This window comes from Equus asinus, chromosome 3 (assembly GCF_041296235.1).
Source record: "Equus asinus isolate D_3611 breed Donkey chromosome 3, EquAss-T2T_v2, whole genome shotgun sequence".
NCBI classification, from domain to species: domain Eukaryota; kingdom Metazoa; phylum Chordata; class Mammalia; order Perissodactyla; family Equidae; genus Equus; species Equus asinus.
In genome coordinates, this window is record NC_091792.1 from 108,585,289 (window position 1) to 108,607,546 (window position 22,258).

The following is a 22,258-nucleotide window of genomic DNA, read 5'->3' on the forward strand; positions in this document are numbered from 1 at the left end:
ATTCCAGGCGTGCAAGGATGGTTCAGCATCCACAAATCAATCAACATGATACATGACATTACCAAAGGATAAAAATCATAAGATTTCCCCCAAGATGCAGAAAAAACATTGGGCAAAATTTAACATCCATTTATGAAAAAAATCCCTCAAAAAGTCAGCATAGAGTGAACAGACTTCAACATAGTGAAGGCCGTGTATGACAAATACACAGCTAACATCATACTCGATGAAAGCTGAAAGTTTTTCCTCTGAGATCATGGACAAGACAAGGATGCCTACTATACTCACTTTGATTCAGTAATGTATTACAGGTCCTTGCCACAGCCATAAAGCAAGAAAAAGAAATGAAAGACAATCAGATTGGAAAGAAAGAAGTAAAACTGTCATTATTCACAGGTGACATGATACTATATACAGTCATCTGCTGCATAACAAACTATTGGTTGACAATGGATTGCATATATGACAGTGGCCCCATAAGATTAGTACCATACACTCTAGGTGTGTAGTAGGCCACAAGTTTAGGTCTGCATAAGTACACTCCATGATGTTGTTTGCACAATGACAAAAATAACCTGACAGCACATTTCTTAGACCATACCCTTGATGTTAAGCGATGCAGGACATGTATAAAAAATATGGGGTATAGAAAACACTAAAGACTCTACCAAAAACTATTAAAAGATCACTCAGTCTTTAAAGGCTGTGCTTATCTATGGGAAGGTACCAAGAATATTTGATCAAGATCCTTATTGATTTTGCATTATCATTTTGGGGAAAAATTTGTTGGTGGTAAGTTTTTTCTCAAGAAGGCTCAAGGAGCTTGTACGACTATTTCAGATTTCAGTCATGACACAGACAACTATGCACCAGCTACTTGCAGCTCTCTGATTATCAGAGTATTGAAAATGAGTCTACAGTTATTCATAATAGCCAGAAAATGTGAATAAAAAATGTTGATCAACTTACAAATGAGTAAACAAAATATGGGATAGCCATAGTATGGAATATTACTTGCCAATAAAAAGTAATGAAGCCCTGACATGTTACAACATGGATGAACCTTTAAAACATTATGCTAAATGAAGCAGCCAGTCAAAAAAGACCACATATTGCATGATTCAATTGACTGGGAAATGTTCAGAGTCTGCAAATCTCAAGAGAGTAGCTAGATGAATGGTTGAATGAAGCTTGGAGGAGGCAGAGATAAGGGAGTTCTCTCTAAAGGGTAAAGGTTTATTTATAGATGATGAAAATGATCTTCAATTGACTGCTGTGGTCATTGCACAGTTCTGTGACTACACTATGAACTATTGAGCTGTATACTGTAAGGTTCAAGAAGACTGCAGACACAGTTTCTTCTCACTTGCCACTGTTCTTAACAGTCTTCCAAATACAGTTGACTTATACCTACAAGAGCATCACCACTTAGCAGATGACAGCACCTTTAATCTTAAAACAGATATTAAACACATGTATACAAGCAGTCGTCTCCCTGTTGCTTTTTCCATTTGCTAGCCAAATTCTCTGACTGTCTATAGCATCTATTTCCTTTAAGCTGTCGGAGTTATATTTTAACTTCCTCATTGATTTCTCCTTGAATATAAGCCTGAGCAATGGTACAAGGGATCAGCAATTTGAAAGGAAGCATTGTGTACCACCAGGATGTCTCTGAAATGGATTTCACTTCTGCTGCTACAACGGAGTTGTTACTTTAGCCCTGGGAGGGCTGGAAAGGTGCTGGTATGGCCCACAGAATACAGCCATTGGATCAATATGAAGACAATCCCGGATGAATTTGTCCAGAGAGGTCATGAAGTGAGTGTTCTGACATCTTCCGCTTCCATGCTTGTCGATCCTAACAAACCATCTGCTATTAAATTTGAGATTTATTCTGCATCTTAAACAAAACATGATTTTGAGGTTTTGTTCAAAAAGATAGTTGTTACCTGGACACATCTGACAAAAGATACATTTTGGACACATTTTTCACTAATGCAAGAACTCCTTTGGGAATTTTCTGATAGTGTTCTAAAGCTCTGTAATGATGCAGTTTTGAACAAGAAACTTCTAAGAAAACTACAAGAATCAAAGTTTGGTCTCATTTTTGCAGATTCCTTTGGACTGTGTAGTGATCTGATGGCTGAGCTACTAAAAATACCTTTAGTGTATAGTGTCCACTTCTCTCTAGGCTATACAACTGAAAAGTATAGTGGAGGACTTCCATTCCCACCATCTTATGTACCTGTTGATATGTCAGAATTAAGTGATCAAATGATGTTCATGGAGAGGGTAAAAAATATGATATATGTTCTTTAATTTGACTTCTGGTTCAAAATATTTAATGAGAAGATATGGGATCAGTTTTACAGTGAAGTACTAGGTAAGTCATGTTTTTAGGTGGCAGCTTGAAGTCCTAACTTTCCTAGTGCCTTGGAAAATGAGTTTTTATAAAGTCAGAGGAATTTGTCTTTTATAAGTGAAATGTTGAAAGAAAAATACAAAATGATCTCTCAAACTCATAAATGTTATGGAAATGCTTAAATTATCTGGTCAATTAGAATCCCATGGTCCATTCCTAGTACAGGACCCTCCAGGAAATCATAAACTAAAAGTTGAAGCGCTGAGGAGTTCATTATGCAATTGCATATCAATCCTTGTGTATTTGTTTTCTTGTAAGAGGCTTTATTTCATAGAAGAGTTTTCAGTCCGGAGCAATATTGAGTAGAGATTTTTCATATATGCCTTGCTCCTGTCCATACATTGCCTCCCCTATTATCAACATCCTCCAGAGGAGAAGTAGGTTTGCTACAGTTGATGAAATGATACTGACAAACCAGTATCATCTAAAGTCCATATTTTATATTAGGGTTCTGTCTTGGTGTTGTACATTCTTTGAGTTTGGACAAAATTATAATGTCACACGTCCACCATAAAAATATCATAAGCGTAGTTTCACTGCCCTAAAAATACTCTGTGCTCAACCTAATCATCCTACACATCAAATTTACTATATTTTTTTATCATCTTCAATAAAAGTCATTAGAAATTTTACTGAATATCTTGATCAAAACAGACATATAGATTGAGGAGTAACATATTTCTAGCACAACACTGTGTGGAGCGATGAGAAATTGTTCTCCTTATTTCGCTGGGATTCATTTAAAGAAAAAACTTTTCTGCCATATTACCTGAAAGAGTCCTTCACAAATGAAAGATATAATGGCTCTATCTCAAACAGGTGAACCTATGATTAGAGATTCTAAGGATTACACATTCCTTCACTAAGTACTTACAAAACATCTGCTTTAAAGGCCCAGAATTTTGTCAAAAGGTAGACATACAAGTTACCAGTCCATACTTTTTAAAAACAATCTGTCTCCGTTAAAGATAAAATGAGCCAAAATTAAGGGTGAACACATCTATTTCCATACTTTATGAAAACTTTCCAGTTATTTTTTGCAAAGACATTTATTTAATATGAAAATATTATTAAGCCACTTACATGAGCCAAATATCGGAGTGGCCATACTTTCAAAACCTTAGTTTACCTGGAAAATCTAGGATCAAGGGAATAGCTTGTTAAATTGTGAAAACTAGATGGAGTGCTTCAGGGAAACATATTTCCAAGAACAGGGTAAGGTAAATTGATTGAGCAGTTGAAATCATTGTTTTTGTTTGCATAAATTAAATTTTGCAGCCACACAGAGTAAACAAATGCATGTTTAATACTTTGGTGGCTTAGGTTTAATAACTGTTTATGTTTGTGAATGCACTGACATGATGTTAGAGATGAAAGTCTCTTATGCATTGTAGTATATATATAAACACCATATATAAAACATGCATATTATAATATACACACACATAATAGTTTTGTGAAACCACAGACACTTTTAAACATATTTGAGTCTGCCACTTCAAGCTCTTTACAGAAAATTACCTGGTATATTCACATTACAAAATTCTCATTTCCTTACTTTTATTTGCTATTTTCCCTTTAGGAAGAGCCACTAAATTATATGAGTTAATGAGGAATGCTGAAATGTGGCTCGTTCAAAACTATTGGGATTTTGAATTTTCTTGCCCATTCTTACCACATTTACAATTTAGTGGAGGATATCACTGCAGACCTGCCAAACCCCTGCCTAAGGTGATCTACTCCTGTTTGTGTGGTTGGTTTACTTTGCATTTGCAATAGAAATGATTCTGTGTTCTTTATTTAGAATGTCTGATTACAGTGAGAGATATGGGAAGCTGCGTAAAGTAACCTACAAATTGGAAACTCACATCTTTCAATACCATTACAAGACTCTGAATTTTATTATCATTGAAGAATAAAGTATTATCCCTGGAAGCCTTTAGGAATAAGCTCAGTTAAATTAAGGCCTCATTATTCAACACATAAGAAAGTATCAGTCACTCATTGAAAGATATTCTTGTTTTTGTCTTTTTCTGGCTGAGGAAGCTGTACCCTGAGCTAATGTCTGCTGCCAATCTTCCTCTTTTTGCATGTGATTTGCCACCACAGCATGGCCACTCACAGTTGAGTGGTGTAGGTTCGTGCCCAGGAACCAAGCCCGGACCACCAAAGCAGAGTACGCCGAACGTAACCACTATGTCACCAGGTCTGCCCCTCAAAGAATATTCTTAAAGTGACTAGCATAGTTCAGAGATATGCTGGATATGCAGAGAAGCAGTGTAGACACAATTTTCCTACAGACACACTTAACATTCTACTTGGAAACATAGAATATAAGCATGTAATAAGAACTATGTGAAAAGTATTATAAGTAAAGACCACAATGCTAAAGAACATCCAGTGGGCATCATAGAACAACAACGATTAGAATCACAAAGTATACTCTTTATATTGGAAAGATTACCTCATTAATTTCCAGGGAGAAAAGATCTAATAATGAATTTAAAACAGAAGGACCAAACAAAAAAAAGGATGAGTATGCAGTTGTGACAAGCTATCCAGGAAATTATTGGGTTTTCTACATTTGCTTTTTGGGTATAAGAGTATACTGAGCCATAAGGAATATTCCAGTGTTGAAAATAATAAATCTATTGTAAAGTGGGAATACAAATCAGAATAATTTGGAAACAATTCCAAACAAGAGGATGATCAGCTATCTGCTGCAGAAAGCCTGCTGTATCTCTCCCACTGTGGGCCAGCTGCTCCCTGGGGACCTCAAGGAGGTGATGAAGGCCCATCACTTTCAGTTACACATAGTATATTCAACTAGGACATCCTTTTTACAATATGATTTCAAGGCAAAACGTGTCATACCTAAAAAAAACCCAGAAATATGGTCACTCAAATAAGTAATATACAGTATATTTCTGGAGTATAAATAGGAATCTTAGGGCAATTTCATGGAAAGTCCAAACAGTAATCAGAGTTGTCTCATGAGAGACATAATAGATTATTTTTTCTGCTTAGTTAGTTGCAGCAATCCTTTCAATATTGTTTGCTCTGCTGATGTTCTTTTTTGATGGAGCAAATTATTTCTTCACAGGAAATGGAAGAGTTTGCCCAGAGTTCTGGAGAAAATGGTATTGTGGTGCTACTCTGGGGTCAATGGTCAGTAACATGACAGAAGAAAGAGCCAATGTGATTGCATCAGCCCTTGCCCAGATTCCAGAAAAGGTTAGATAACGTACCATATAGTGGACAACGATTTAATGTATCTGTTAAATTTTGAAAAGGATCTGATTACAGAAATTTCCTGCATGAGAGGTAAACTACAATGTATTATCATAGATTCAATGTATCCCAAAAATGAGTTTAAAACAAAAGTATACATGGCAGTTTCCAACAGTACAGAGGGTGTTTTTGGTTGACAGATAATTTTGCAATTAACATTTGGATCCAATGTAAACATATTTAACAGATGCACCGTGAAGTTCTGGTATTATAATGACATTGTAATGATATTATAATGATATAATAATGATTTTATAATGATATAATAATGATATCATGATTATAATGGTATAATGATGCCATATCATCAAATTTTGCCATGTCATTTGCTCATTTTCCTTGCAGGATTTCCGAGGGCACTATATATGCTACAGATATTATCAGAAAGGGGTTAGGGGCTGGCCCCTGGCATAGTGGTTAAGTTCAGATCGATCAGCTTCAGTGGCCTGAGTTTTTGGTTTTGGATCCTGGGTACGGACATACACCACTCATCACTCATCAGCCATGGTGTGATGGTGACCAACATACAAAATAGCTGAAGATTGGCACAGATACTAGGTCAGCACTAGTCTTCCTGAGCAAAAGACCAGAGAAGAAAGAAAGAAAGGAGATAAATTTTAGCAGTAACATTAAGCAAGAAATGATAACAGTCTGAAAGCCATCCTGAAGTTTAGGCTTGCCAGGTAATCCAGGCCACTTTTACTTCCCCTCAATTTCAGAAAACGCCTATTCAATGTGCTGTTCAGGGAGCTATACAAAGAAAAGATGGCCAAGGCTTACCAAGCTGCATTTAGGTACCAATCAAGACATGATAATTTAGAGAAAGAGAAAAAAAAAACAAGAAATAAAAGAAAGTGAAAAGCTGCCCGGGTGGAGTGGGCCCTGCTAAAGTTAGAAACACGAAAATATAGAAGAAAGGGTGGAGGTGGGTCAGCCCTTAAGTTGACCCTGTGTTTTACAAAATATGGATCTGTTAGGACCCTGCTCCTAAACCATCTGAATAATAACTCCTCTCAATTGAAGAAGGAGAAGGGAATCTAGCATAGGAAATTTTGAGATGATCTGTTGTCAGTAAAATATGGTAGTAAACTATTTCTAATATATAGAATATACCTGGAGTCCCTGTGTATTTGTGAACTACTTTTGATTTTCCTAAATGATATAGCTTTCTGCTTATCACCTATGCTGATTTGCTGAGAACTGAAATTGCCTTAATACTCACTTAGCAAATAGATGTTAACCACTGGTAACTTAGAATCCAGCTTATAAGGATTCCTTAGCAATTCCAAAATCTGTAACTAATTTTGGTACTTGACTTGAAAATGGCTTGATATAAGAAACCATATTAATCAATGCTGTCCAAGTTTGGAGTGCCTCCTTAAGGTGTTAACAGTCAGTTGAATAAAATTTAGCACCATCACGATATTCAAGTTTTTTCAACAGCTATACTGTTATTTATGAAGTGCTAAGAAGCTCTTCTTTTCTACATTTAAAGAATTCTCAAACCTGGCAATAGTGATATTATCTGGATTTTTGTAAAAGAATTACTACATGAAATTGTTCTTGGAAGTAGTGATATTGATAATTAGTAATTTAAAAGGAGCTAAATGTACTTACCAAGAAGAAATTATTTGTTATTAAAAATAAACTGTTACTAATCAGAATAATTCTGTTCTAACAATTTGATGGTTGCACACATTTCTCATTTGGCAAATCAAAAGATGTAAAACTCTAATGATGTAACTTATAGAACAAGTGAATATGAGCAAGTCACTTCTCCCAACACATAAAAAGAAATAAATAGACTAATATTAAATTTGGAAGCTGAGAGGTAGTATAATAAATAGTTAAAATAAATTATCAGATTATTCATAATTTGCCATTATTTTGCACTAAAATTAAAATGACTGCCTAAAAATCTTTTATGTGCTTGAATTTGTTATTGCAAATTTCATTTGTCTAATCCAAGTGAGAAACATCATGATTGCAATGATAGGTGATTGAATGTAAAATAAGTGCATGGAGGATGAGAATTCCTATTATATCAGTGTTTATTGGTTGTAATCACTTAGCATTACTTCTCCTCATTTCCTCATGTGTCATAATGATGAGGTTTAACTAGAGTCCTCTTAATCTATTTAGATTCTAACATGCTATATCTTAGAATTTTGACTCATGGAATCAGGTATTGTCTTTAATCTAACAGGTTATATGGAGATTTAATGGCAAGAAACCCGACATCTTGGGGCCAAATACTCAGCTCTATAAGTGGATTCCCCAGAATGACCTTCTTGGTAAAATTCTGGAAAACAAACACTCAAATAACTCCAACCAGATCATAATAGTTGAGCAGGAAAAACAAACTATTGAAAACTTATTATTGAAAATCTCAAAATTAAAAATTAACTGTTTTGTATTTATTTCCCAGTCGGAGCGAGAAAGGATAAGTGTAACCTTTCCTTCTTCTGATTCTTGTGCCACCACCATCAACTTCCTGCTGCCTTGACAAGATACTTCTCAGACTGAGTCACTTAACTATTTCATTAAGAGAATATATTCTACTATACCCCTTCCCCACTTTTTTTCTGACCCTTTCTTTTTTTATCCAGCATGTTCCCTTTCAAATTTATCTACCTGGTAATCTTGTATTTATTCTTCACGTCTCAGGTCATGCATTGATCTTCTATATAGCCTTCTCTTTTATCGAGAGCAGATTTAGATGTTTCTTCCTCTAAGCTCTGAAAGACATTTTAATGTCATTTCGTGTGTATAATAATCTGTTATCTAAAATGCGAATCCTCTTTCAGCGTCTTATACTGCCCTAGTCTCATTTTATTCTACGACTTATACGTAATAGTTTGCCAAAATTCACCCAATCCTAAGTCATGCAAAAACCAAGGACTTTATAACTCATGGTGGAGCCAATGGCATCTATGAGTTGATCTACCATGGGATCCCTATGGTGGGAATTCCCTTCTTTGGGGATCAACCTGATAATGTTGCTCACACGAAGATCAAGGGAGCAGCTGTAAGACAGGACTTCAGTACAATGTCAAGTACAGATTTGCTCAATGCACTGAAGACAGTCATTAATGACCCATCGTAAGTAGCACAATTTTTTTAATAAATAATATTTATAGATAGAATCTTTTCCCAATGATGAGTATGAGTTTCATCTCATTTTTAAGAGGCTAATTATGAAATTATTAACATGATTTAACAATTCTAAATTCTACTTTATTTTCACCCAGACATACATTTATTTCAAAGTTGTATCTTAACTCCATAGATTTAATAGGTAAGCAACTGGGGCAACAATTTTCTCCTCAAATAATGGAAAGTTACATAGGTTTGTAAGAAGGACACATTTTTTTAAATATGATAGAACCTGCGAAGGAAAGAATTATGAAAAAAATACCATGTCTTTCAACTCAGTAACTAACATCTCTGAAACGGTAAACCTCTTTCTATCAAAACTTGATTTTATTTTTATTGTTTTAGCAGATTGTATAATGAGATATAATTTACATACTATAAAATTCACCATTAAAAATATAAAATTCAAATATATGTAGTATGTTTACGGAGTTATAAACCATCACAATATTATAAATTTAAGACATTATCTTCACCACAAAAAGAAATGTGACATTCCTTAGAAGTTACTTCCCATTCCCCCCTGCCCAAGTAACCATTAATCAACTTTCTGTCTCTGTAGATTAGTCCTTCTGGCCATTTCATATGCATGGAATCATACAATATATGGGCTTTTGCAACTGGCTTCTTTCAGATAGGCTAATGTTTTTGACCTTCTTCCCTGTTGTAGCTTTGTATTGCTGAGTAATATTCTATGATAAGGACATACCGTATTTTTATTTACCCATTCATAATTTCATGGATATTTTGGTTGTTCCACATTTGGTTATTATGAATATTGCTTTATATGCTTTTGTGTCAATATATATATAAAGATATCATTACTTACAGCAATTCTAAACAGAGTAAATCATTTAAAGACAAAAATTGTGAAAATGGATTTTAAAAAATACATTTATATACTATTTACAAGTCATCATTAAATAGAAGAGTACAAGAGAATTGTAAGTACAAAGATAAGATAGGACCTTTTTCAAAAATAGCCAAAGAAAGATGTATGGTATCCTAACACCAGACACAGTAGACAAGAAACACTACTAAAATCAAAAAATAAATCCTTCATAATGATAAATAGGTTCAAAACAACACAAATTACTAATTTGTAACACCTACTAATAAATCCTCCAAATAAACAAAGTAGACAAAAAGCAAAAACAAGTGGGGAGGGTGTCAAGATGGTGGCATAAGTGGACACTGAACTCATCTCCTCTCACAAAGACAACCAAGTTACAACTATTTTTGGAAAAATTACCACTGAGAGAGAACTGAAAAGTGCATAAAAAGAATTCCCACAACAAGGGACAGTCCTGATTGAGGTGGAAGAGGCAGAAATTCCTGTCTGGAGAGAGAAAAACCACCTTTGAGAGCCATGAAGCTTCATGGCAGGCTGGCTGGGAGCAATCCTGTGGTTCACACCCTTCCCTGGAGGTGTGGGGGACCTGAGCATGTGAGTGGTACAAGTATAAGCATCCTTCGGACTCAGCACAACTGAGACAAGTCTCATAATGTCTGGCTTTGCTGGTTATTAACTTCAATGAAGAATACCCTTAGAAAAGCTCTCGGATATAAGTGGAAAAAGCCAACTCTTAAAGGTCTCATGCAGAAATTCACCCATTTCAGAAACAACCTAAAATCACCAGAAACAAACTGCATAGTCCTTTGGTAAAAATTAGACTCAGAAGCTAGGTTGTGGGTGCATTTTGTTGAGAGGTGAGACCTCTCTAGGGACTGAGACATTGGCAACAGCCATTATTGTGACCTAGTACAAGTGTGCTGACACAGAGGCTGACAGATGCCATTGGAGTTCATCCCCTGGCGTTTTAGCCCAGGGTCTGCCCCTCCCTGGCTAGATGGCAAATATAATTCAGCTCACCCAGGGCAGGCAGCCCTCCCTAGGGAATGGGCCCACCCCACAGCAAGCCCTCAGGCAACTTTTCCACCTGCATTGACTGAGTGTCTGGATCCTCTGCACTTACATGAGTGGATCTGCCTCTGTGGTGCCTGCCATGTGGGAGGGCCAGTGGAGAGTGTGGTGCTTGGGTGGAGTGTGAGGGGCCTCTGCAGTGGGACTACAGAGTCCACTCCAGGGAGTCAGGAAGGGTGTACAGGCCAGGGCTGTGATGACAGTGGATGTGGACCTGTGGACCTTAGGGCTTATCACCAGCAGGAAAGCTGTGGTTCTCAAAAATTAAGACAGGGGATCTGCCCCAAATACCAATGCCTGAAACAACTAGGTACTCCAGTCCATAGGCCAGGCCCACTAAGCTGCAGTCTTGATTGAACTGACAATAGCCTTGCAGGCAGGATGCCTACAGCAATTCTAAGCCCCTGAGACTCACAACTGGCCATGCTGAGAGCCTACTCACTTAGCAGAAAACCTGCAACAGGAATATGTAATTAGTCCTTGCAGCAAACTGCGCTCAGGCTCCCCAAACTCAGTAAACTGACTCAAGGGTGTATAGCAGCCACACCCAGCTGAGGACTACAAACAGCTGGTCAAGGGGACAGCCTAGACTCCCTGGGCACATGCAGCAAGAGCAACACCACCACAACAGAAAGGCACACTTTGCTCACATGGGGGTCACTCTGGAACATCTGGAACTGATGATGACAGGAAAGCACACTGCGGGACCTTCTAAGGTGTCTCCTATATAAGACCACATCTCCAAGATCAAAAGATGTGGCTTACCCACTGAAAACACAGATATAAGCACAGAGAAAGAGGCAAAAGAAGGAGGCAAAGGAATACATTCCAAGTAAGGGAACAGGACAAAACACCAGAAAAAAGAACCAAATGAAAAGGAATAAACAATCGACCTGACAAAGAGTTCAAACAAAGTCTCACAAAGGTGTTCACTGATCTTGGGTGAAGAATGGATGAACACAGTGAGAACGTCAACAAAGACTTGGAAAATGTAAAATAGAACCAATCAGAAACGAAGAATGCAATACTTGAAAGGAAAAATTCAGTAGAGGGACTCAATAGCAGAAGAGATGCTACAGAAGACTGGATCAGCGAGCTGGATGAAAGACTAGAGGAAATCACCAAAGCTGAAAAGAAAAAAGAAGTAAAGAGAATAAGAATAGTCTCAGGGAACTCTGGGATACATTAAGCACACTAACATCCATATTATCAGTGCCACAGAAGGAGTAGAGAGAGACAAAGGGCAGAGAATCTGTTTGAAGAAATAATAGCTGAAAACTTTCTTAACCTAAGGCAGGAAACAGACATCCAAGTACAGGAAGCACAGAGAACAGCCAATAAGATAACCCAAAAGAGGCCCACACCAAGACACATTACAAGTAAAATGTCAAGAACTACATATAAAGAGGAAATTCTAAAAGTCACAAGAGAAAGGCAACAGGTGATATACAAAGGAAACCCCATAAGGCTATAAGCTGACTTCTCAGTAGAAAACTTACAGACTTTACAGGCTAGAAGGGAGTGGCATGAAACATTTAAAGTGCTGAAAGGAAAAAACCTACAGCCAAGAATACTCTACCTGGCCAGGTTATCATTCAGAATGGGAGGCGACATAAAGAATTTCCCAGAGAAGCAAATATTGAAGGAGTTTATCATCAAGAAACCACTTTCACAAGAAATACTGAAGGGACTTACTTAAGTGGGAAAGAGAAGATCACAAATAGGAAAAAGAATATTATCCAAATAAAGGCAATGAACTCACTGGTAAAGGAAAAAATACAGTAGACGTAGCAGATCAACCACCTTTGAAGAGAATATGAAGGTCAAAAGACAAAGGGACTAAAATTAACTTTTTCAATGATAAGAGGGCCATAGATACACATAAAGAAAATAAGAATAAGATGTGATATCAAAAACAAAGTGTGGGATAAGAGGAGTAAAAGAGTAGAACTTTTAGAAAGAGGTTAATCTAAAGAAACCATCAACTCAATATAGATTGTTATATACATAGATTATTATATATGAACCTCATTATAATCACAAACCAGAAACCCTTGATAAACACACAAATATTTAAGAGAAAGGAACCCAACAGAATACTAAAGAAAGCCTGAAACCACAAAGGAATAGAGCAAGACAAGAAGAGAGGAACCAAGAAGAACTACTGAAATAACCAGAAGAAAACTTACAAAATGGCAACAAGTACATATTTTTCCATAGATACTTTAAATGTCAATGGACTAAATGCTCCAATCAAAAGGCATAGGGTGGCCGATTGGATTAAAAAAACACCCATATATATGCTGCATGCAAGAGACATACTTCAAACCTAAAGACATTCAAAAACTGGAAGTGAAAGGATGGAAAAAGATACTCCAAGAAAATGGCAATGAAAAGAAAGCTGGCGTAGCAACACTTATATCAGACAAAATAAACGTTAAAAGAAAAACTAACAAGAGACAAAGAAGGGCAGTACGTAATGATAAAGTGAACATTCAAGAAGAGGATATAACACTTGTAAATATCTACACACCCAACATAGGAGCACCTAAATATATAAAGCTATTATTAACAGGCATAAAAGGAGAAATAGACAGAAACACAATACTAGTCAGGGACTTTAAGACTCCACTTACACCAATGGATAGATCACACAAATAGAACATCAATAAGGAAACATTGACCTTAACACTGGACTATGACAAAATAGACCAGATGGACTTAGTAGATATATATAGAACATTCCATTCAAAAGCCAGAGAATGCACACTACTTCCAAAGGTACATGAACATTCTCGAGGATTAATCACATATTAGGCCACAAAACAAGTCTCAATAAATTTAAGAAGATTGAAATAATACACAGCATCTTGTCAGACCACGAAGGTATAGAACTAGAGATCAACTACAGGAAGAAAATCAGAGAAGCCACAAATATGTAGAGATTAACCAAAGTGAGGGTGAACAATTATTGGGTCAATGAAGAAATCAAAAAATACCGGAGACAAATGAGAATGAAATTACAACATGCCAAATAATGGGATACAGAAAAAGTAGTTGTAAGAGGGAAGTTTATAGCAATACAGGCCCACCTCAACACATAAAAAAAACCCAGAATATACAGTCTAGTACACCTTAAGAAACTGGAAAAAGAAGAACAAACAAAGCCCCAAATCAGTAGAAGGACGGAAATAATAAAAATCAGAGCAGAAATAAATCAGATAGAGACTAAGAAAACAATAGATCAATGAAACCAAGAAATAGTTCTTTAAAAAGATAAAGAAATTTGGCAAACCTTTAGCTAGACTTGCCAATAAAAACAGAGAGATGGCTCAAATAAATAAAATCAGAAATGAAAAAGGAGAAATTACAACAGACACCTCAGAAATACCAAAGATTATATGAAAATATTACGAAAAGCTATATGCCAACAAATTGGATAACCTAGAAGTAATGGATAAATTCTTAGAATCAGACAACCTTCCAAAACTGAATCAAGAAGAAGTAGAGACTTTGAGTAGACTGACCACCAGTAAGGAGATAGGAACAGCAATCAAAAACTTCCTTCAAAACAAAAGTCCAGGACCAGACGGCTTCCCTGGTGAATTCTTCCAAACATTCAAAGAAGATTAATACCTATCCTTCTCAAACTCTTCTAAAAATTTGAAGAGGAAGGGAAGATTTCTAACTCAATCTATGAAGCCAACATTACTCTGATACCAAAACCAGACAAGGAGAACACAAAATATGAAAATTACAGGCCAGTATCACTGAGGAACATTGATGCAAAAATCTGCAACAAAATGCAAGCAAACCAAATGCAACAATACATTAAAAAGATCACACACCAGGATCAAGTGGGATTTATTCCAGGGATTCAGGAATGGTTCAACATCTGCAAATCAATCAACATGATACACCACATTGCAAAATGAAGAAAAAAATCACATGATCACTTCCATAGATGCAGAGAAAGCATTTAACAAGATACAGCATCCATTGATGATAAAAACTCTCAATAAAATGGGTATAGAAGGAAAGCACCTCAACATAATAAAGGCCACATATGACAAACCAACAGCTAATATCATTCTCAATGAAGAAAAACTGAAAGTTATTCCTCTAAGAACAGGAACCAGACAAGGATGACCACTTTCACCCCTCTTTCTTACAGAGTATTGTAAGACTTAGCCACAGCAAACTGGCAAGTAAAAGAAATAAAAGGAATTCAACAGAAAGGAAGAAGTGTTAACTGTCACTATTTGCAATTGACATGATTTTATATATAGAAAATCCTAAAGAATCCACTACACAACTTTTATAAATAATAAATGAATACAGTCAAGTTGCAGGATACAAAATCAACATACCAAAATCAGTTGCATTTCTATACACTAACAAGAAAGCAGCAGAAAGAGAAATTAAGAATACAATCCCATTTACTACTGCAACAAATAGAATAAAATATCAAGGAATAAACTTAACCAAAGAGGCAAAAGATCTGTACACTGAATACTGTAAAACATTGTTCCAAGAAGTTGAAGAAGACACAAAGAAATGAAAAGATATTCCATTGCACTTGGATTGGAAGAATTATCATAATTAAAATGTCAATACTTCCTAAAGCAACATACAGATTCAATGCAATTCCTATAAGACTCCAACAACATTTTTCACAGAAACAGAACAAAGAATCCTAAAATTTATATGGAACGTGTAAAGACCCCAAATAGCCAAAGGAATCCTGAGAAAAAAGAACAAAGCTGGAGGTAGCACACTCCCTGATTTCAAAATATACTAAAAAGCTATTGTAACCTAAACATCGTGGTACTGGCACAAAAACAGAGACACAGATCAATGGAACAGAATCGAAAGCCCAGGAATAAACCCACACATCTGTGGACAGCTAATGTTTGACAAGGTCGCCAAGAACATACAATAGAGAAAGAAAAGTCTCTTCAATAAATGGTGTTGGGAAAACTGGACAGGCACATGGAAAAGAATGAAACTAGACCACTATCTTACACCATACACAAAACTTAACTCAAAAAAAATTAAAGATTTGAATGTGAGACCTGGAACCATTAAACTTTGAGAAAAAAACACAGGCAGTATGCTCTTTGACATCAATCTTAGCAGTGTATTTTCAAGTTCTATGTTAGACCAGGCAATCAAAACAATAAAAAAAAAATAGACAAATGGGATTACATCTAACTAAAAAGCTTCTGCACAGCAAAGGAAAACACCAAAAACACAAAAGACAACCTAACAACTAGGAGAAGATATTTGCAAACCATATATCTGATAAGGGGTTAATATCCAAAATATATAAAGAACTCATACATCTCAACAACATAAAAAAACTAAGATCCCAATTAAAAGATGGGTATAAGATCTCAACAGACATTTCTACAAAGAAGATACACAGATGGCCAACAGGCACATGAAAAGACATTCAACATCACTAATTACAAGGGAATTGCAAATCAAAACTACAATGTGATATCTTCTCACTTCCTTCAGAGTGGCTATAATTAACAACAGAACACAATAAGAGTTGGAGAGGATTTGGAGAGAAGGGAACCCTCATACACTGCTGATGGGAGTGCAAACTTGTACAGCCACTATGGAAAACAGTACGGAGACACCTCAAGAAAGTAAAAATAGATCTACGATATGATCCGGCTATTCCACCACTGGGTATTTATCCAAAGAACATGAAAACACAAAAGCATAAAGGTCTATGAACCCCTATGTTCATTGCAGCATTATTCACAATAGCCAAGACATGGAAGCAATTTAGGTGCCCATCAAGGGACGAATAGATAAAGAAGATGTCATAGATATACAGAATGGATTACCACCCAGCCATAAGAAAAAGTGAAATCTGGCCATTCAAGACAACATGGATGAACCCTGAGGGCATTATGCTAAGTGAAATAATTCAGGGGGAGAAATTCTAATAATGTATGATCTCACTCATGAGTAGATGACAAAAACAATGACAAACAAATACATAGAAAAGAGATTGGATTGCCGGTTACCAGAGGAGAAGGGGGCAGGGAGGAGGGTGAAAGGAGCGATTAGGCATGTGTGTGGTGATGGATTGTGATTAGTCTGTGGGTGGTGAACGTGATGTAATCCACACAGACATCGAAATATATAATGATGGACGCCTGAAATTTATATAATGTCATAACCAATTTTACCACAATAAAAAAAAATAGAAAATTTTAAAAATACACAAATCTATAGTCCTAATGGGATGTTTTTTAAGACTTTTTTCTATAATATAGTAAAACATGACAAAATAAATAAGTACATAAAATGTTTGAAGAATCTAATTTTAAAAAGCAAACTGTTTGATATATATAGTGTATGTATATATACACATATATATGAAATGATGGTGAAAACACATTTTTCAACAGCATATAGAATAATTAACGGAATGGACCATGCGTGCTGGGGCAAAATTAAGACTCAGTATTTGAAAATTTTCAGCTTATAAAGAGCATATTATCTGGCCAGACAAGAATTAAGTTAGAAATTATGAAAAAGAAAGAACTAAAAACCTCAATATATTTTGAATATTAATACATTTCTAAATAATTCAGAATCAAAAAAGAAATCATAATCATTCATGCACCATCTTCTCAGCAATTCCCTTTTAGGAATTACGCAACAGAAGTGTATAAATATGTAAACCAAAACCCATTTAAAACAAAATTTACATCAGCATTAGTAGAAATGACCAAAATATTATTACCAATCCACATGTCCGTGGATCATTATGAAGAGAGAACCTGTGGTGTTGTCAGACATTGGATACTATACAGCAATGGAATTCACCAGCAACTGCTGCAGAAAGGACAAAAACAAATGAATATTACCATCTGATGGCAATATACAAGCCAGAAAAAACAAACTATGATGTTAAAAATAATGATAGCAGTTAATTTGTAGAAGGAATTAGTGAGTAAAAAGGTCACGGAGAATGGGGAGCTTCTAGTAGCTTGTGGTATCCGATACCCATATGTAGGTGGTAGGTACAATTAATATCCACTTCAGGATTATTTTCTAGCTGATAGTGAAATTTTGAGCTCTTCACTTAGGATATGTGCATTTTTCTTCTGTATTTTACAAAATTTATTTAGAAAGCTAGAAATCAAATAGCAAAAAAAGAAAAATATAGAAGAAATGCCCAGGGCTGCTATTATGGTGGCAAGGAAAAGCCTCTCTGAGATGTGACAGCGAAGTCAAAGCCTCAATCAGGAGTTAGAAGCAAGCTTTGGGGTGTTGCAGGGAAGAGTGCTCGAGGAGAGGGCCAGAGGAGACAGAAATTGCAAAGGTGCTAAGGTGGGAACACAGCTCAAGAAACCAATTCCTCTTCAGAAACTTCAAGACCATCATCCTAAAATTGCATTCATCTGGCTTACAGCCCTTAGAATGGCTCCTATCATTTATCTCTGTTAGAAAAGATTTAACTTTCCCACCTTATCCTCATCTTCAATTTTTAAAATATTAGTCATCAGAAAATTCCAAGTTCAAAACCAAACTGTCGATGAAGACGCCAAAAAAACACACTTCTGCAATAGTATGACATTTATTTTGAAACTTAGGTATGGCACTCCAACAACCTTTCATGGGAATGATATGCTTAAGCAAATTAACGTCCTTTCAATATTGCTATCTTTGTGTTTCTCCTTTAGATGTAAAGACAATGCTATGAAATTATTAAGAATTCAACATGATCAACCAATGAAGCCTTTAGATCAAGCAGTCTTCTGGATCAAGTTTGTCATGGGCCACAAAGGAGCCAAACACCTGCGGCCAGCCTCCCACGACCTCAACTGGTTCCAGTACCACTCTTTGGATGTGACTGGCTTCCTGCTGGCCTGTGTGGCAACTGCTGTATTTGCCATCTCAAAATGTCTGCTTTGTTGCTGGAAGTTTGCTAAAACAGGAAAGAAGGGAAAAACGGAGTAGTTGTATCTGAGGTCAGAAGCTGGGATGCCTCATAGATGGGACTCCCCCAGTTAATTCCAGCAATAAGTTGTGATGTAAAGATCCCTTCCTCTTATAACAAAACAACTTTTCAAAATTTAGATTATGAGGTCAAAATTTGTTTTCAAGTGATTTGCTGCCTGTCTAAGAATTAGAAATATGTCATGCCAAAGAGAAGAGGCAAAAATTAAACAAAAATAAAACTATACATGTATATTGATATTTATTATTCTAATACAAAAAGTTATAACAAAAGAAAATATTGAACTTAATTGTGTTTCAAACATTACATATGGACACAGGAGCATTAAGCGGTGTAGTGGCAATATCAATATTATTGTGCAAATACTCAGGATATTTTCACTTAATATTGGTGCAGATTTTGTAATTTTATCTTTGGATAAAGAAACTACTCAATAATTAGAATTGCGTAAAATTATTCACCCTTCTATTTCCTTTAAGAGACAATTAATGCTGTTCAGTTTTTACTGTTCATCCAGCCTCAGCATCACTCCTTGCCTAAAGACATGGCAAGATGCTTGCCTTCATCCAGTTTAACTCCTTTATCAGTCGAATATACGTGGATTTAGAAATATAACAGCTTCTACCTGCTTCCTGTTATACAAATGAGCTATTAGAAAGACTTTGGTTTCACTAGCTTCTTCTCTTTACCTCACAGCCCATTAAAAAGATTCGCCTGGTTGCTTTCACTGTCATTTTAGCCTTTGATAGTGGATATAAGGTCCAAACTGTAGGTTTGATAATACAGAACCTGTACTCTAAAGGAATTCTGGAATTTTCATTCTCTCCAAATGTATGTGTACATATATCTATAGATACATATAGTTATGTTTATAGATATATGTCCACTCTTCAAAACAAGGCACAACGTCACTCAGTTACTTACCGATATGGTGAGCAATTCAATGTGTTTGTTGAAGGCAGTTTGAAACAATGATTCTTATTCTATACAACCACACTAGATCAGCATGTCTCATTCCTTCTCTCTTTCCTCAAAAGCCTATTGTTTCATCCTTCTCATTAACCAAATATGGAATCATTAAATCATTTGGCATGACAAAAAAAGAATACAATCACCAATTTATTTTAGGCACAGCCATACTATGACTGATCAGAATCAACAACAAGGCAAAGTACACAAAAATTATGCAAAGTTTTGAGAATATGTAAATCAAACCACAAGGATGTTCAAGGCCTTCCTGAAACATACACATCAGGGAATCACTTTAGAACACCAGCAGACCATGAGACAGAAACATACCTATCTTTACTGGTCAAGAAGCCCATCATCAAAGTCTCACAACAAACATTCTCCAGCATCAGGCATGAATTTATTTTAAAAACGCTCTAAAACTTTGTAGCTAGGAGATCTACAGGAAGAGTTCATTCACCACAGGTATTTCCATACTACTCACCTAGATAATTGACACATTTTTATAGAAATTAAATAGTGCCATGGTAGATAAAATTATTAAATCATGCATACAGGCTTAATTTTCCTCAAATCTATCCTGTGTCACACGTAACAGATAAAGGTTGGTAATCATTGTACAGGGAGAAATATCACAAACAACAAACAGAAAGACAAACAGTCCAATATGAAAATAGATGGAGCATGTGAACAGGCAACTCACTGGAGTAAAAATGGTCACTAACATACAAATGATCGCAAAAGGCACTGATTCTGGGAGAATGTAAATTCAGTCCACAAATCGTTTCCCCTGAAAGATATATCAAACGTAACAATCTGAGAGGACAAGGAACACCATTGCTGCCAGGGAGGAAGTCCTGACATTGCAGGCTGAAGGCGCCCAGCATGAAGAGGAGCTGAACTCCCTGAAGCAGAGGCTAGTGGCAGCTCTTCTGGAGGAGCAGGAGCCACAGCAGCTGGTTGTGGTGTCACCCTGCCCCGACAGGCCGCTCTGTCCAGAGATGAGATTATATGCAGAGCCGGCAGACAGTCCTGCCTGAGCTGGGCGTGCCCGGACAGCAATACCTGCAGACCACGTCCATACTGGTCATGGGCTGTGGTGGGCATGGTGCCAGCTGGTGTAGCCGCCTTGGCCTTGTGAACCACGACCTAGTAGAAATGAGCAAGTTGGCCCGCCAAGTGCTGCATGCAGAGGCACTGGCATGGCAGCCCAAGGTGTTTTGGGCACAGCCTGGCCGTGCTACCTTGATTCGTCCCTGGGTTGCCTGTGCTACTCTCATACGCTCACAGCACCCAGGGTTCTGGACCTACTCCGCCACTGTCACTTGGCTGATTGCTGGGAAAGCGTGCCCACTCGCTACCTGGCTAACGACTCCTCTGTGCTGGCCAGCCGGCCCCTCGTATTGGCCAGTGCCCTGTGCTCCCAGGGCCAAATTGACGGCAGGCCTGGCCTTCACGGCCTTCTCTCCAACCACTCCCAGCTGAGATGGTGATCAACTGCACAGATGGCAAGGTGCTCGGTGTAGTAACTGGAATCCTGAGCTGCCTGCAAAGGTGGAAGTGTTGAAGATTGCTACAGGACCGGGTCTTTGTTACAGTGACAGCCTGCTGCTCTTTGATGCCTTCGGAGGACTGTCCACTGTATTATGCTGAGAAGCCAGAGACCTCCCTGTCCAGATTGCAGAGAGCAGAATCACTGTCACTACGTGCAGGACTAGTGGCTCCTGGTCACCAATACGTGCTGCCCAGTACATTTGCTGAGCCCAGAGGAGTGTGTTTTCTCAGTGATTTTAAATGAGCTCTAGATTCTGGATCACCCTACCTGTTCCTGGACATCAGGCTGAAGGGAATGTGCACATCAGGCCTCAAGTGAACCTGGACATCTGTTGCGTGCCTCATGCCCTATACATCCCTTTGAAATATTTGGAACGAAGGGATACAGAGAGCCTGAAACTCTTAAGAGAGACTATACAGAAAGGGAAGCAGGGCACACAGAAGGGGCAGCTCTCCCCATTTAAGTGATTTGCAATCCAGGCAGTGACTCCCAGAAAGCATGAAGATCCTGCAGTCATTGACAGCAGCCCAAGTCATAGTCTCTTTAACACTCCAGGATGTTGTGGAGGGCCTCATGCCAAAACAGATGGCACATTTCTGAAGTACTAATGTGGCTGGTATAATCTGGCAAGAAAAAGTGTGGATTGTCATATAATGCACAGCTTTTTTATTGGGTAAGGAGGAAAAAAAGCAGGGCAGAGGCAGCCCAGTGGTGCAGCGGTTATGTGACCACATTCCGCTTCTCCACGGCCCGGGGTTTGCCTGTTCAAATCCCAGGTGCGGACATTGCACCAGTTGGCACAGCACGCTGTGGTAGGCATCCCATGTATAAAGTAGAGGAAGATGGGCATGGACATTAGCTGATGGGCAGTCTTCCTCAGCAAAGAGAGGAGGATTGGCACTAGTTAGCTCAAGGCTAATCCTCCTCAAAAAAAGAAGAAAAAAAGCAGGG

General features: G+C 37.3%; 2 pseudogenes; both read left to right on the forward strand.

Annotated features, from left to right (window-relative positions):
• Nucleotides 1–1,665: 1,665 nt before the first annotated feature.
• LOC106843228 (UDP-glucuronosyltransferase 2B31-like) lies at nucleotides 1,666–18,837 on the forward strand (annotated as a pseudogene).
• A 1,628-nt stretch (nucleotides 18,838–20,465) lies between these two features.
• On the forward strand, nucleotides 20,466–21,907 carry LOC123284140 (adenylyltransferase and sulfurtransferase MOCS3-like; annotated as a pseudogene).
• Nucleotides 21,908–22,258: the final 351 nt, after the last annotated feature.